The 13,073-nt window shown below is 52.4% G+C and overlaps 1 protein-coding gene across 2 annotated transcripts in view; it reads right to left on the bottom strand.

Annotated features, from left to right (window-relative positions):
• Window positions 1-3,971: 3,971 nt before the first annotated feature.
• The window catches only part of AHDC1 (AT-hook DNA binding motif containing 1), a 37,610-nt gene continuing 28,508 nt past the window's right edge, over window positions 3,972-13,073 (bottom strand). For both annotated transcript variants that reach the window (XM_041764911.1, XM_041764910.1), the window contains one exon: window positions 3,972-4,595. The gene's annotated coding sequence lies outside the window, so the exon portion shown is untranslated. The remainder of the gene's footprint in view (window positions 4,596-13,073) is intronic.

Raw genomic sequence — 13,073 nt, 5'->3', positions numbered from 1 at the left:
TGTGTGTGTATGTGTGTGTGTGTGTGTGTGTGTGTGTACGTGTGTATGCATGTGTCACCATCCGTGTGCTGTCCTGGGCTGGTGCCTACCTTGCACACAGCCCTTCCTCATCGTGCCCCCTTCATACTACTGTCTACATTTTCACAGGTTCCTATCATGCACATCTTTACACGTGCCACAGTCAGCCACACTCATTCAAACCCAGAAACATGCCCTAGGTCTCCTTCTGTAACACATCTGCACATGCGGCCAGGGGGCCCGATGATGCATAAGCAACCAGCAAGTCTCACCCTCCTAAGCTCTCCCAGCCAGCCATTCCCCCTTCAGCAACCACCAAGGGCAACTATCCCCCTGCCACACATAGGCAAAGACAAAAGATCAAATTTTGTCAATTCCAAAAGACAATGCACTCAAAGGCAGGGACCCCATCTGTTTTGCTCACTGTTGCATCCCCAAGTGCCTGGGCCATTGCCTGGAATCTTGTAGGTGCTTAAGAAATATTTGTTGAGTGAATGTGTTTATAGTGTTTCTAACAGTCACTCAGAGAACCCATAGTAATTTACAGCTACTCGGAAAAACACTAATGGATACCACAGTGTATACACAAGAAAGCATCTTACGAACATCTAGGACAACACATTAAGTATAGGTGTGTGCACACAGGTGGCTGCTTGTGTGCAAACACTCAGCACAATAGCTGGATTAGTGGTTCTCAACTCTGCACATTAGAACCACCAGGGTAAGCTTTTAAAAATCTCATTGCCCAGGCCCCACCCAGCCCAATGAAATCAGAACTTCTGGGCCGAGAATCACTGATCTTGATGAAGGACCTGAAAGTGTGGACGTGTGGGTTATTAGCAGGGATGTGGGTAGAGTGGATTTTCACTTTTAACAGGACAGCTAAGCAGACTCCCAAACCAGATTATTTGGGTTTGATTTGAACCCTGTTATCACAATTCACTCACTGAGTGGTCTTTGTAAATTGTGTTTCCTGTCTGTAAAACAGGATAATAGGATAATAATCATCACAATAAAGCCTTATCATAGAATTGTTGTGGAGATGGCATGAATTTTACATACACACACACACACACACACACACACACACACACACAGAGTACCTGGTCCATAATTGAATAAAGTATTTCCGATTCTTGTTATTTATTTAAACTTTGAAAGAATTTTTTGTAAGTAGGCTTTTTTTCCCCCCTTTAAATTGTTATGAAAGGGACACCTGTGTGGCTCAGTGGTTGAGTGGCTGCCTTAGGCTCAGGGTGTGATCCTGGTCCGGGATTGATTCCCACATCAGGGTCCCTGCAGGGAGCCTGCTTCTCCCTCTGCTTGTGTCTCTGCCTCTCTCACGAATAAATAAAATCTTTTAAGAAAGTTGTTATGAAAGAGCGAGGGCTCATACTACTTACACCCACTTCCCATGTGGTCTAGAACAAGTCACTTACTCTGGGCCTCTGAACCTGTCTTCTATATATCTATAAATAAATTTATAGACGAAATCTGTATCATCTATAAACGAAGTGACTATCTTCTCTACCTCAAGGATAGGTTTTGAGGAATAAAAACTCCAGGGAAGTATTTAATAATGGTGGTGATACATCTGGCAGCCACACTACCTTGATGCTTTTTGCAATCAGGTAAGGTGCAGGGCTGTGGCTGTGGTTAAGGCTGCAATTTCTGAAAAGAACAGATCAAAATAGGGTGACCCCCATCCCTGCCCCACCCACCTGGACAGGATCAGAGAGGCTTCTATCCCAAGGCTAGGCCCTTGGTCCTAGCAGATGTCCCAAGTCTGCTCTCCAAAATACACCTCTTCACTGCTTACTAAGCCACAGGCTGAGATACCTCCCTTCCCCGAGCTCCTATTCTCTCCTTGCCCTTCCACCCCCAACTTCACTTTCCAGGAGTTCCCTCTCCAAGTCTCTCTCCCAGCCCAGAAACTGGAGTTCCCCACTTTGCTGTGAATCCCCATCCCTCCTCCAAAACCCTCTTCTAGTTAACGAGCCCCCTCGCTGGGCTATAATCACCTCCCTAAACTCCCATTTCCTTCTTGGGTCGTCCCTCCCAACCCCCACCAATTCCTGGGCACACAAACCTTCACTGCCCTCCCTCCCCAATTCAAGTACAGCCCCATTCTCTTCCACTGAATCCCCTCTACCGTCCCCTTTCCTCACTGAAACGCTTCCAGGCACCCTCACCGCCCCCGACCTCCTCACCCCACAGTTTGTCCCCACCTGGACAGCGTCCCCAAGCTGCTTCTCCTTCCTCAGCAGCATTGAACACTCATTTTCTCCCTGCACGTGGTTCATGGGGCTGAAAACAAGCTTCTCTGGTCTCCTGCACTGGTTCTGTCCACGCCACCTACTCCAACCAGCCTCGGCCAGGCCCCAGAGTGACCTTGCCAAAGCCCTCTCCCCGTCCCCTCCCCAAACAGACCTAACTTCGTGTGGCTTCCACCTGCTCCCTTCCCTGCCAGGCCTCTGCACAAGTGGTTTACTCCTCCAGGAACAAAGTCCCCCTTCCCCACCCTGACTGGGTCTTATGGCTCCCCGCCCCCACATGCAGCACCACACAGGCTACTGGATTGTAGCCTTGAGCTTTGTGTTGACACCCTTGCCTTATCATGCAGTGAGGTGACAGTGGCTTCATTTGAGCCTTGGGGATGCATAGAGGGGGCCTGGCGGGTGGATAAGCCTCACATCCAGCACAGAGGCTGTAGTTTAGGGGACTGTTTTACCTGCCCCATCGGAATCCTCTGGTATCCTCTTTCAGATAGGAGTTCCCAGCAGCTGGTGGTCTGGGCCCCCCTCACTCTCCCAAGGCCAGAGCCTTGCTGTGTGGGCCCCCTGGAGCTGTCCCTCAGGGTCTCCCTGACCTTCAGTGGGGAGACACCGAGCCATATTTGGCAAAGCTTTAGCACAAAGCGGATCTATGGGAAAAGCTGCTTGCTAAACACCAGGCAGCCCAAAGTGGGCATTATTTGATCAAGGGCAACCAAGAGCTCCCAAAGTCAGGAAGTAGGGAACAATTTTAGGCTTTCCAGGTCCACTAGAAATAGGCACGGTATTGAATTTTCTTTATACAAAGTTTACAAAAGCAGGGAGGAAACAGACCCGGCATTTGGGGTTCAGGGTGGAAAGGGGAAGGCAGAAATATTGGGCTTACGGGCCTAGTCAAACTCTGGAATTTGCACAGGCAGATGTAGGTGTGTCAGGTGTAGTGATGCAAAATGGGGAGCCTGGAGACAGATCCAGGATCCATGGTGAATGGGAGATACACAAACAGGGGGGTACTTTAGTCCTTGTGGGAAAGGGGGCGCCCCACAAGGGTTCTTGGGCTTGGGACAGCTTGAGCTGCAAAGACAGGTGTCTCTGAACCACAGTAGAATTGTAAGGCCCAAAGGCTGGGGTGACATAGTACAGTGAAGGGGCTGGAGTCAAGAGACTTGGGATCTAGGATGGAATGGGGGTCCAGAAGCAGAGGGCCTCAAGACCTAACTCATACTGGGGATCCCACAGGGAGAAGAAACTTTGAGGGGAAAACATGGGTCCTAGAGGCAAGCATCCCTCCCTGCACTTGTGGGGTCCTGGAGCATGGGACACAAGAGGTGAGACCCAGGACCAAAACCAAGGACCTAGGAAGCAGAATCCCTGGATCTGGGACATAATGCATGGACCAGGGGCCTCGAAGACCTAGGGAGCAGGCTGGCATCCCAGTGGCAGGGCCTGCACTGTAATCTGGGAGTTGGGTGTGTGGGGGGCGGTTCCCAGATGCCAAGCAGACTCAGATCTCAGGCAGAAGGGTGAACTCAGAGGGAGGGAACATATGATGGTATTTTGACTCTGGGGAACCAGTGTCTGGTGTCAAAACCCAGCCAGGCGTCTTCCATTCCATCCACCCTCACTCACCCCCTTTCACAAGACACAAGGTGATTTTTTTTTTTTTTTTGCTTTTTTTCATTTCTTTTTAATACAAACTTGGATCTTTGGGTGTGTCCTGCCAAAACAGAAAACAACAACAACAACAGAAGAGAAAACCCAAAAGAGTGAAAAATAAGAAAGAAAGAAAAAAAAAAAAAGCTCCCGCAAGAGGTTCTTCTCCCTCCCCCCTACCATGCGAATTTGCACACCACGGGACCACAGCAGGTTTACAGAATGCAATATACAATCCACGATTTATAATAAAACAGTATATACAATAAATAGGATATTGTTCATTTTTGTCAAACGACCTGTAGATAAATTTCTCAGTGCATACTTGCAGGGGCTCTGGACACCTCGGGGCCCCGCTCGCAACCTCTTGCACACGCTCGCTCTCTCTCTCTCTTTTTTTTTTTGTCTTTTTCTAAAACTGTGTTTTGTTTTTAAGTTTTGTACATTTTTAAAAAGTATTTACAATTGCTGGTTTTGTGCAGAAAGGGCTCACCTTCGGCTTCTGCGTGGAGGAGATGGGCGGGGAGGGGTGGGGGGAGATGGTAGTGCAAGGGGGTACAGGTGGGGTAGGGTGGGAGGCAGAGGGGCAGGCGCTCCTGCCAGAGGACAATGTGGACGCTGGGAGGGGTCTTGGCGTTGGTTTTCTGAAAGCTGCAAAGAAACACAAAAGGAGAGCCAGAAGTCAGTGGTAAGCAGACATGGAGCTCTAAGAATGGAGAGGCTATGAGCAGGACCCCAACCCTGTTCCTACCAGGATTCTGGGAGAAGCTAACCACATTGTTCCTTCTTCCTGAAGACTCCAAACAGCCCCTCGTGAGACAATGGACTGTTTCTGGCCTTCTCTGAACTCAGTTTCCCCATCTGTAAAATAGGTTTGTATCCAAGGCCAGCCTCAGGGAGGCTCCTGGAGAGGAGTCGGGGTCCCAGGTGGCACAATTTGTTAAGAACTTGGGCTCTTGGGACACCTGGGTGGCTCAGTGGTTGAGCATCTGCCTTTGGCTCAGGTGGTGATCCCAGAGTCCTGGAATCAAGTCCTACATGAGGGTCCCTGTGCAGAGCCTGCTTCTCCCTCTGCCTATGTCTCTGCCTCTCTGTGTTTCTCATGAATAAATAAAGTCCTTACAAGAACTTGGGCTCTGAGTCAGACACAGCTGAGTTCAAATGCTAGCACCCCTGGATAGCTCTAGGACGCTGGACAAGTCAGTGAATCTCTGTGAGCATCAGTTTACTCATCTGTAAAAAGGGAATAACCCAACTATCCCATAGGTTTGTTTGGAGGATTCAGTGGCTTAGGGGTGGATGAAGCCTGGCACATGAAACATAAAAAAAAAAAAAAAAAAAAAAGATACTGATTATACATCATTATTTTCCTGGGGCCTTTTTTTCCTATTTGCCAGCTAGGTGCCCCAAGTCTCAGTTTCCTCATGCAACAATGAATTTAGTAATTCCTCCAAGCTAGGCTCTGGTGAGGAATGACACAGTGGGGAACACAGGACTTGAGACAGCAGAGGCATGAACTGCACACCTGTGCATTTTCCTTTCTTCTAATTCCAGCCCCTTCCCAGTCCCCTCCAACACCATTCTGTTCCTTACAGAGGCAAGGTGACCAGAAAGTCTGTCTGAATAAAGAAATTGCCCTGTGCAATACTATCTGTGTTTGGCTGCACCCCTGCCACCTCCTGAGGCTGGGGAACTTCTAAGGTCCCATCCCTATAATCACCAGACACCAGAGGTCTGATGTACCCTTTCTTCAGACTCCCCATCCAGAACCCAAGGCTTTGCTGAGGCTGCTGGGAAGATGCCCAGTTATCCTCAAGACCTGCAGTCAGGAGCCTGGCCCTTTCGGGGTTCTGGCCCCCTTGAAGAGCCCTGAAATTCCTGTACCCAAACTTGGTGAGTGACCATCCCACCAGAATTATGGGGTGGGAAGTGCTAAAACTGCCTTCTCAGACCCCTTCGCAGAATACCCTCCCTCCCCCAGCCCTGCAGGAAGCAGGCGACCACAGAAAGCCTTTCCTCTCTTGTCCTTTCTTGGCTTCCCTTCCCAACAGGACCACATTTAAATTCTGCTCAGCCTCGGCTGCTGTCTGCTGGGCAGTCAGCCCTGGGGAAGACTTTTGTCCTGAGGCTGGACTTGCCAGGACTCCCCCCAGGGCCAGGGGAACCAGGTGGGCTCCCGAGAGGTAGGGGAAGCCCCCATCCTGGTCTATCAGCCCAGGTGGCAAGCAGAGTCTGGGAGGGGAAGGGTGGGAGGTGCAGCTCTGTTAAGCTGTCAGGTCTCCTGGGGGGGGGGGTGGCTCGGTGAGGGAGGATGAAGGATTAGCTGTAGGGGAGGGGGAAGAAGTGCCCCTGTTAGGGTGCAGCTGTATTATAACCAGGGCAAATGGCAGAAAAGCAGTTCTTGGGGTAGGGGGTGCTGTTGGGATGGATGTCAGTTCTCCAGTTAGGGTGATAAACAGGAACAGCTGTAGCCATAAGCCGGGTATCATTAGGGCACAGGACTACTGTATCTGGGGGAAGGGGTTCAGCTGGGGGGGATGTGCTGGAGGCATCTATCTGTAGGGCAGCTTTACTGCAGTTGAAGAACAGCTGCCAAGATAAGGAACTTCTATTGGGGTGGCAGGTATAGTGTGCTGGGGTGACAAGTGAGGAGGAGATTCAAGACTGGCTGCTCCAAACCACTCAGCAAGTGGACTGTACCAAACCCCAGCCTTCCCTGCTCCCCCTAAGGGCCCCGGGGCAGGCTGGGAGCCTCTGCACAAATCCCTGTCGCCCCCGCCCCCTCCGGCCCTTAGCCACTGCCAGTGACCCTCTCCAAGCCAGGTCTCCATGGTGATCTCAGCCCAGCAGGCAGCTCCTGCCAGAACCATTCCCGCGGTGCCGGCGGCCAGGCAGCAGGGAGGCTTTCTCACCCTCTGCTCAGCCCTCCCTGTCTCACCTTCCTCCTCCCTCTGCCCTCCCTACCTTTCAGGACTGGGCCAGAATCTGGGGGATGGTGGGGACAGGGCCTGGGGAGAATCAGAACCAGAGGTTCCCGAGCTGGGAGAAGGGAGGATGCTGCAGCTCTGCAGAACCCTTGACCTCTCTGGGTTTAACTCCCTAAAACAGAGCTAGTGCTGGGGTGCCAGGCGGCCCCGTGCTGGGCACTGAGGACAAAGCAGAAGAGAAGATCTGGCCCCTGCCCTCGAGGGGCAGAGAGGGAAGCAAAGCAGACCCCACAGCAGGCAATTACAATGTAGGGAGACGGGGGCTGTGCCAAAGGGAGCCCTGGGGGGGGGCCCTCAGGGAGCACAGAGGGGGCACCTAACCCAGCCTTGGCAGGAGGAGCTATGGCTCTTCAACTCACTGCCTAGCATGGTGCCCAGCACACGCCAGGGTCAAGAGTGTGTGCTGACTGAATGCCAGAGCAATGACCGGTCTAAGTCCGATCAGCGTGGTGAGGTCCAGCTCAGGTCTTGCACACCTCCAGGATGCCTCCTTAGACCACCCTGTTACCATAGCTACTGGTGCACTTGTCATTCCCTTCCCTGCTCCTCCAGGGCAGAGACCTGTGTGTGGTACCTCCACGTCCCCAATGCCAGCATGAGCCCGGGGCCCCAGGACACCGGCCATTGTTCCTGAGACTTAACCTTTTAGTGCCTCTATAATGAACAACTGCAGAAGCACATTCCACTGAGTCCTTGCGCTCCAGCAGTTTTACCGTCTGAGGTGCCAAGGCATTAACTGGTCTCTGCCTGTCAGTAGGGGCTGGGACCGGGAGCATCAAGGGATAGCTGAGCGGGGATCCACAGTGCTGCAGATCATATATAAATCAGGCTGTCCTCAGAGAGCTGCTATCCCTCTCAAAAGGAGCACACATTCATGCATTCATTTAAGGGACCAGCAGACATGTATTCACACCCACCAACTGCCAGGCCAGGAGCTGCGGTCTAACCTCCACCTTCTGGTCTCTGCCCTCCAGAAGGGGGTCTTAACGACAAACAAGGCAGTGGAGCAGAAGGCAAAGAGAATGCAGGAAAGTTTGTGACTGATTTGTCGTGCAAGTCCTTTCCCTCTCTGGGCTTCAGTTTCTATATAAAGTTGGGGGCTGAACAGGTAATGGGGAGCATATTCGGGCCCCAAAGGGGTCAGGGGCAAACCACAGCTGCCCAAAGGCTGATCCAGTTAGGTCTGTAGGTCCCTCAAATGTGGGGAGGAAACTGCTTCTGGGGCTCAGACCACACATGACAGATGGGAGACACCTTCTGGGAGGATGTACGGGCTGTAGGGCGTGGGTCTGGCTCTCCTCCCCACTCCAGGGAATGTTTTCAAAATCTGTGTCCACCAGTGACCAGAGGTACTCCTTAAACTCTAGGTCTGGCAGCCATTCCCTCCTTTAGAATCTTTCCCCACCTTCTCCACTGCTGGGCATAGAGGGGGATGCTAATGGGACCAGATAGAGTTCACAGCCATGGTCACCCACCAACCTTGTGCGGATCTCCCACCTTGCAGAGCTGCACACTGCTTACAAGTCCTAGGAGGCTTTACACCCAACACTCACACTCTCTGCCTTCCTGATCAGAGATGCCTCTGTAAAGACAGGCCCTGGCGATGGGCTGTTGACACGGAGTGATCACCAAGGGCCCTTTCTGGCTCTATCATTTTATGCTTCCTGCCAGGGTGGCTGTGTGTCTTTGGGCGAGTTCCCCCACCCTGTCTGTAAACTGGGTGGGGTTGTACTTGGAGAACTCCAAAACCCTAGTTAGCCCAAAGAGTCTGAATTGGTTTATTTATATGCCCCTCCCCAGCCCCATTTTAGGAGCATATCTGAGGACACTGAGGGTGACAGGAATGGTCTCATACCCACTCCCCAGTGCTTGCCCTTTCTGCTCTCAATTCTCTCTAGTCTACATGCATGTCTTTGACTCAAGGCAAAAAACACTGTCCCAGGCATGATGAGACACTGGGGAAGACAGGGAGCGTGCACAGCAATGAGCAACCAGCCTAAAGGGGCCGATGATGTGGTGAGGACATTCTCAGGAAGGGTTGTCATGGATGCATAAAGCGCTGGAGATTAAGTGGGCCTGGGAAGGATCCTGGAACGCTTCTTGGAGGAGGTGACGGCTGAATGAAAGATAGGAACTGACAGGTGGGCGATGGATGGTGGGCAGGAAAGGGCAGCCCAGACCAGGGACAGCTAGAGAAAAGGTATAGGGCACTCCCTCCTAAATCCACATTCTGGGGCTGGAAAGCGAGGGCGTGTGAGAAAGACGTCAGGGCAAAAAAGGACCTGAATACCTGGGATACCAGGCCAGCAGCTGTAGACAAGGAGACTGGTGTGTGTGTGTGGGGGGAGGCGCGGGAACAGGGACAGGGAGAAGTAGGAAATCCACAGATGGTAAGCAATGGAGTCACAGGACCAAAGGGGTTTGAACCAATTCATCCAGTAAATATTTCGGGGGGGGGGGGGCTCCCGACACCACATATTCAGAAATGCTAAAGAACAAGCACTCTGGTGGACACAACGAAGGGAACAGTCTGGGGTTGGGGGCAGGTGTCGAGGCAGAGTCATGGCAGCTATCAGTTGCACTGACCCAGGGCTACAGCTTCGGAAGCCTTTGACTTATTCAAGACCCATTTTCTTTTTGTAAAGTGGGTTCCACCACGGACGGGGCTTAAACTCATGACCCTGAGATCAAGACTGGAGCTGAGATCAAGAGTCAGACGCTTAACCAACTGAGCCACCCAAGTGCCCTTCAAGACCCATTTTCTGGTTCCAGGAAGTTCCTGCTGCCTGCCTTGCTCATTCAAGAGGCGGTTCAAGAGGCAGTCCCTGGGATTTCCAGGGAGACTAGTTCAGTCCCTGCCCTGGAGAATGATGCCTACATGGAGACTTTGAATAAACACCTGCTTATAGGCTGTAAACTCCATGAGGGCAGGACCCTGTTGGTCTTGTTCAGTGGTATCCTGGCCCAGAGCAGGTGGCTAGTTCATGTGCGATGAACACAGAATTAACCTATTTCTCCTTGCTCCCTCGCACAGAGGGCACTATGGCAGCAAAAGTTATGACAAAGATGTCAAATCTGCTGGGAGAAAAAGCCATGACTTATGACAAAGTCATAAGGCAATCTTTTTCAGGTGACCTGTGCTGAGAGGGGATTGGTGTGAAGAACTGCATGGGAAGGGTTTCTAGCTGACCAGGGTCATTTAGAAGCTTGGGTCCTATTGCCTATCAGGTTTCAGGTCCCTTGGGGGTGGGGCCTGTGACTTACCTTGTCTCTGGGCCCCCAGGGAAGAGCCTGCTCAGTTGCTAAGGCCAAAAACTAGGTAGGGTTTCACAGCCTCCCACCAAAGTACCCAAACCTACACGGGACATAAAGTCCTGCCTAGGAGGCAATAGGGAGGGGTAGCAGGTAAAGGGAGGCTGGCTACAGAGTCCTGAGCAAGGAGGGAAAGGTCAGAGGTGTGTGTGTCACACAGACTGAGTGACAGAATTTAGTTGGTGGGAGGCTGCTGTCCACCCATTTACCAACAGATGACTACATGCTTACTGGGGGCCAGGGACGGGGCTAAGGGCTTCATGGGTAATCTCATTAGTTCTCACAAGAGACACAGCAAGGTGATGTGACTCACCAGGTCACATAACTGGTAAGAGATGGAACCAGGCTCTGCACAGAGGCTGCTCTGTGCCTCCAGGCATGCTCCTCGCCACCACCTTCCAGTCTCAGGGCCTCACTCCCTTGGGCTCTTCCGGGTCCACAGGGATGTGGGGAGACGGGAGAGGAGGAGCGTGAGAGGGCATGTTCACAAAGAGATTACATTTCCAGGAAATGAGGGCTCAGCACAAGAAGGCCTGGCCTGAAAATGGCCGTGGGAGAGGCAAGAAATAGGATGGGAGGGAGGACAGCCTCAGAGAGTGTGAAGAGAAGCCCACAAGAGGCTGGGCAGGGATGGCTGACCCCTGACGTGAGGGCTTCTTGCTCAGAGCCAGAGGCAAGATCAAGTGACCTCTTGAGGTTTCAAGACACAGAGAAACAAAGCCCAGAGCAGCTGGGGCCTGGCCCAGGTCCGGGCATGCCTGCTGACCCTGGTTGGCTGGTGGCCTTGGAAACTGCTTCCTGCTCCGGTCAGGCCCCAGGCTGGTATAACCTTGGAGGACCTGTGACATTTCTCTTGGCCTCAGGTCCATGCCTGGGAGGGAATGGGGAGGAGAGGGGGACTAGAGATTCCTGAGCGCCTTGGAGGGCACTTCCTGATTGCATACCCAGCCCCAGGGTCTGGTAGGGCTGATCTTCAGCCATGAGGGCCCAAGCGCTCCCCATCTTCTACCCCTTCCTTCTCTGGTCTGGCGGCTCAGCACTCAGACCAAGGGGGTCCCCTAGTCCTCAGTCTGGCTCCCCTGAGCATTCCTCTTCTAGTATATGTGTTGCTGAAGTGAGCACCTGAGCTTTCCTCTTCTAATTCACGGAGGGGTGTGACCCTCCCCTTGCCCACAGTTCCCTCTGCCTGGAATGTCTCCCCTCCCCCGCCAAGTCTCCGTCTGTCCAAATCTCGCCTATTCTTCAAGGTGGAGCTCAAATGCATCTTCTTCCACAGAACCTCAAGATCTGTGTAAAACATCAGACCCAGCAACATTGGTAGGGAGTGTCCAACCAACCTGTCATTTTGCAGATGGGGAATCAGTGGTGTGGGGTACAGAGGGAGTAGTATGGTGGGATACCCAGGTTCTTGGGCAGGAGGTGGGCAGTATTGGGTTTCAATCCTGACTCTACCATTTACTAATTGTGGATCCCCTGGGCAAGGTTCATAGCTGCACCTGCCTCCTCAAATCTCTAATGTGGCAGGGGCAGGGCACGACCCTTTCCTAGCCTGCTGTGAAGGGTCAGTGGGGCAGTGTGGCATGAAGGGTCCAGCACAGACATGTGTCCCTTTTCTTATCAGAAGGTCTGAAAGAGGACCTCTGACCCTAACACCCACCCCCTGCCTCTAGGCACCTGCTGCTTGCCACCAGGTGTTTTCAGGTTGCATCTTAGGTTCCTAAGGTGGATGCTGAGCTCCAAGGGCAGGAACCATGTCTGCTTTGTCTCCCCTACACCTGGCACTAGGATGGACATCGAGGGGCTTATGAGGTGGGGCTAAGCCAAACCACTGCTTCTCTGGTGTCCCATGTCAGAATGCTCACTGCCCATTGACAAATGAGCAGATCTCCCTCCAACACTTGCTCTGCGGTGTGTGTGTGACTGGGGTGGGAGCCTTCTAGCTGATAACTCTTCAATGGCTCCCCACTGGTCTTGGAATATACAAACTCCTTCCAAGGCCCTGACCACCTCACCCGCTCACTCAGTGTTACTGTCCTTTCTTATCAATGCCCCAAGGTTGACCTCTTTCCTGCCCCGGCTTCCCCCACTGCCGTTCCCCATGCCCAGAATGCTCTTCCCACTCCCTATCTAGCTGATGCCCCTTCAGCCTTCAGGGATCAGCTTCTGGATCAGGTCAGCCTGCTGCAGGCTCTCATAACCTCCTAGCTTTTCCTCTTTCGCAGCCCTTCCTATGCTAAGTGCTACCAAATGCCCCGCGTCATTCTATACACCATCTCTCTCTAAACTGGAAGCCCCCTGAGGGCCAGGACCTCATCTGTGGTGTTCACTGTGGTGCCCCCCAATGCCTGGTTCATCGTAGGTGCTGGACAGATGTCTCCAGAACAACTGAATGCATTGGTCCGAGGACAGTGCTCTCAGCTCCCAGCTCTGAGTGGGGAGCGTGGCCAGAATGTGGGGCTGGATGGCATCCCAGTTCCTCCTGTGTTCAGGCCTCACTGGATGGTTCCATTATGTATCTCACTGAGCTGTGACCTGCTCAAACACCCAGCCCCCACACTCGTTTACTTTCCCATCCAGAGCCCAGGAGGAACGGTTTTTGGATTATTTCACATTTCTGGATTATCCGGGAGACATCTCCCCTCCAGTGAGAAGGATCAAGAGTTTGACATTTTAAACCCTAAGCAGCTTCTCCCTGGCCTGCTTCAGATCTGCAGCTCTGCTGCTTGCAGTGAGACGTATGGGGAATGGAAGGCCATTTTAATCTTGGCCTGGCTTCATTAGGAGGAAAATATGCTGCCAAAAAAAAAAAGTTTGGTCCACCGTCTATGCC

The sequence above is a fragment of the Vulpes lagopus genome, chromosome 8 (assembly GCF_018345385.1).
Source record: "Vulpes lagopus strain Blue_001 chromosome 8, ASM1834538v1, whole genome shotgun sequence".
Taxonomy (NCBI): domain Eukaryota; kingdom Metazoa; phylum Chordata; class Mammalia; order Carnivora; family Canidae; genus Vulpes; species Vulpes lagopus.
Note: the sequence above shows the minus strand (reverse complement) of the source record. Positions and strands in the feature narration are given on the sequence as shown.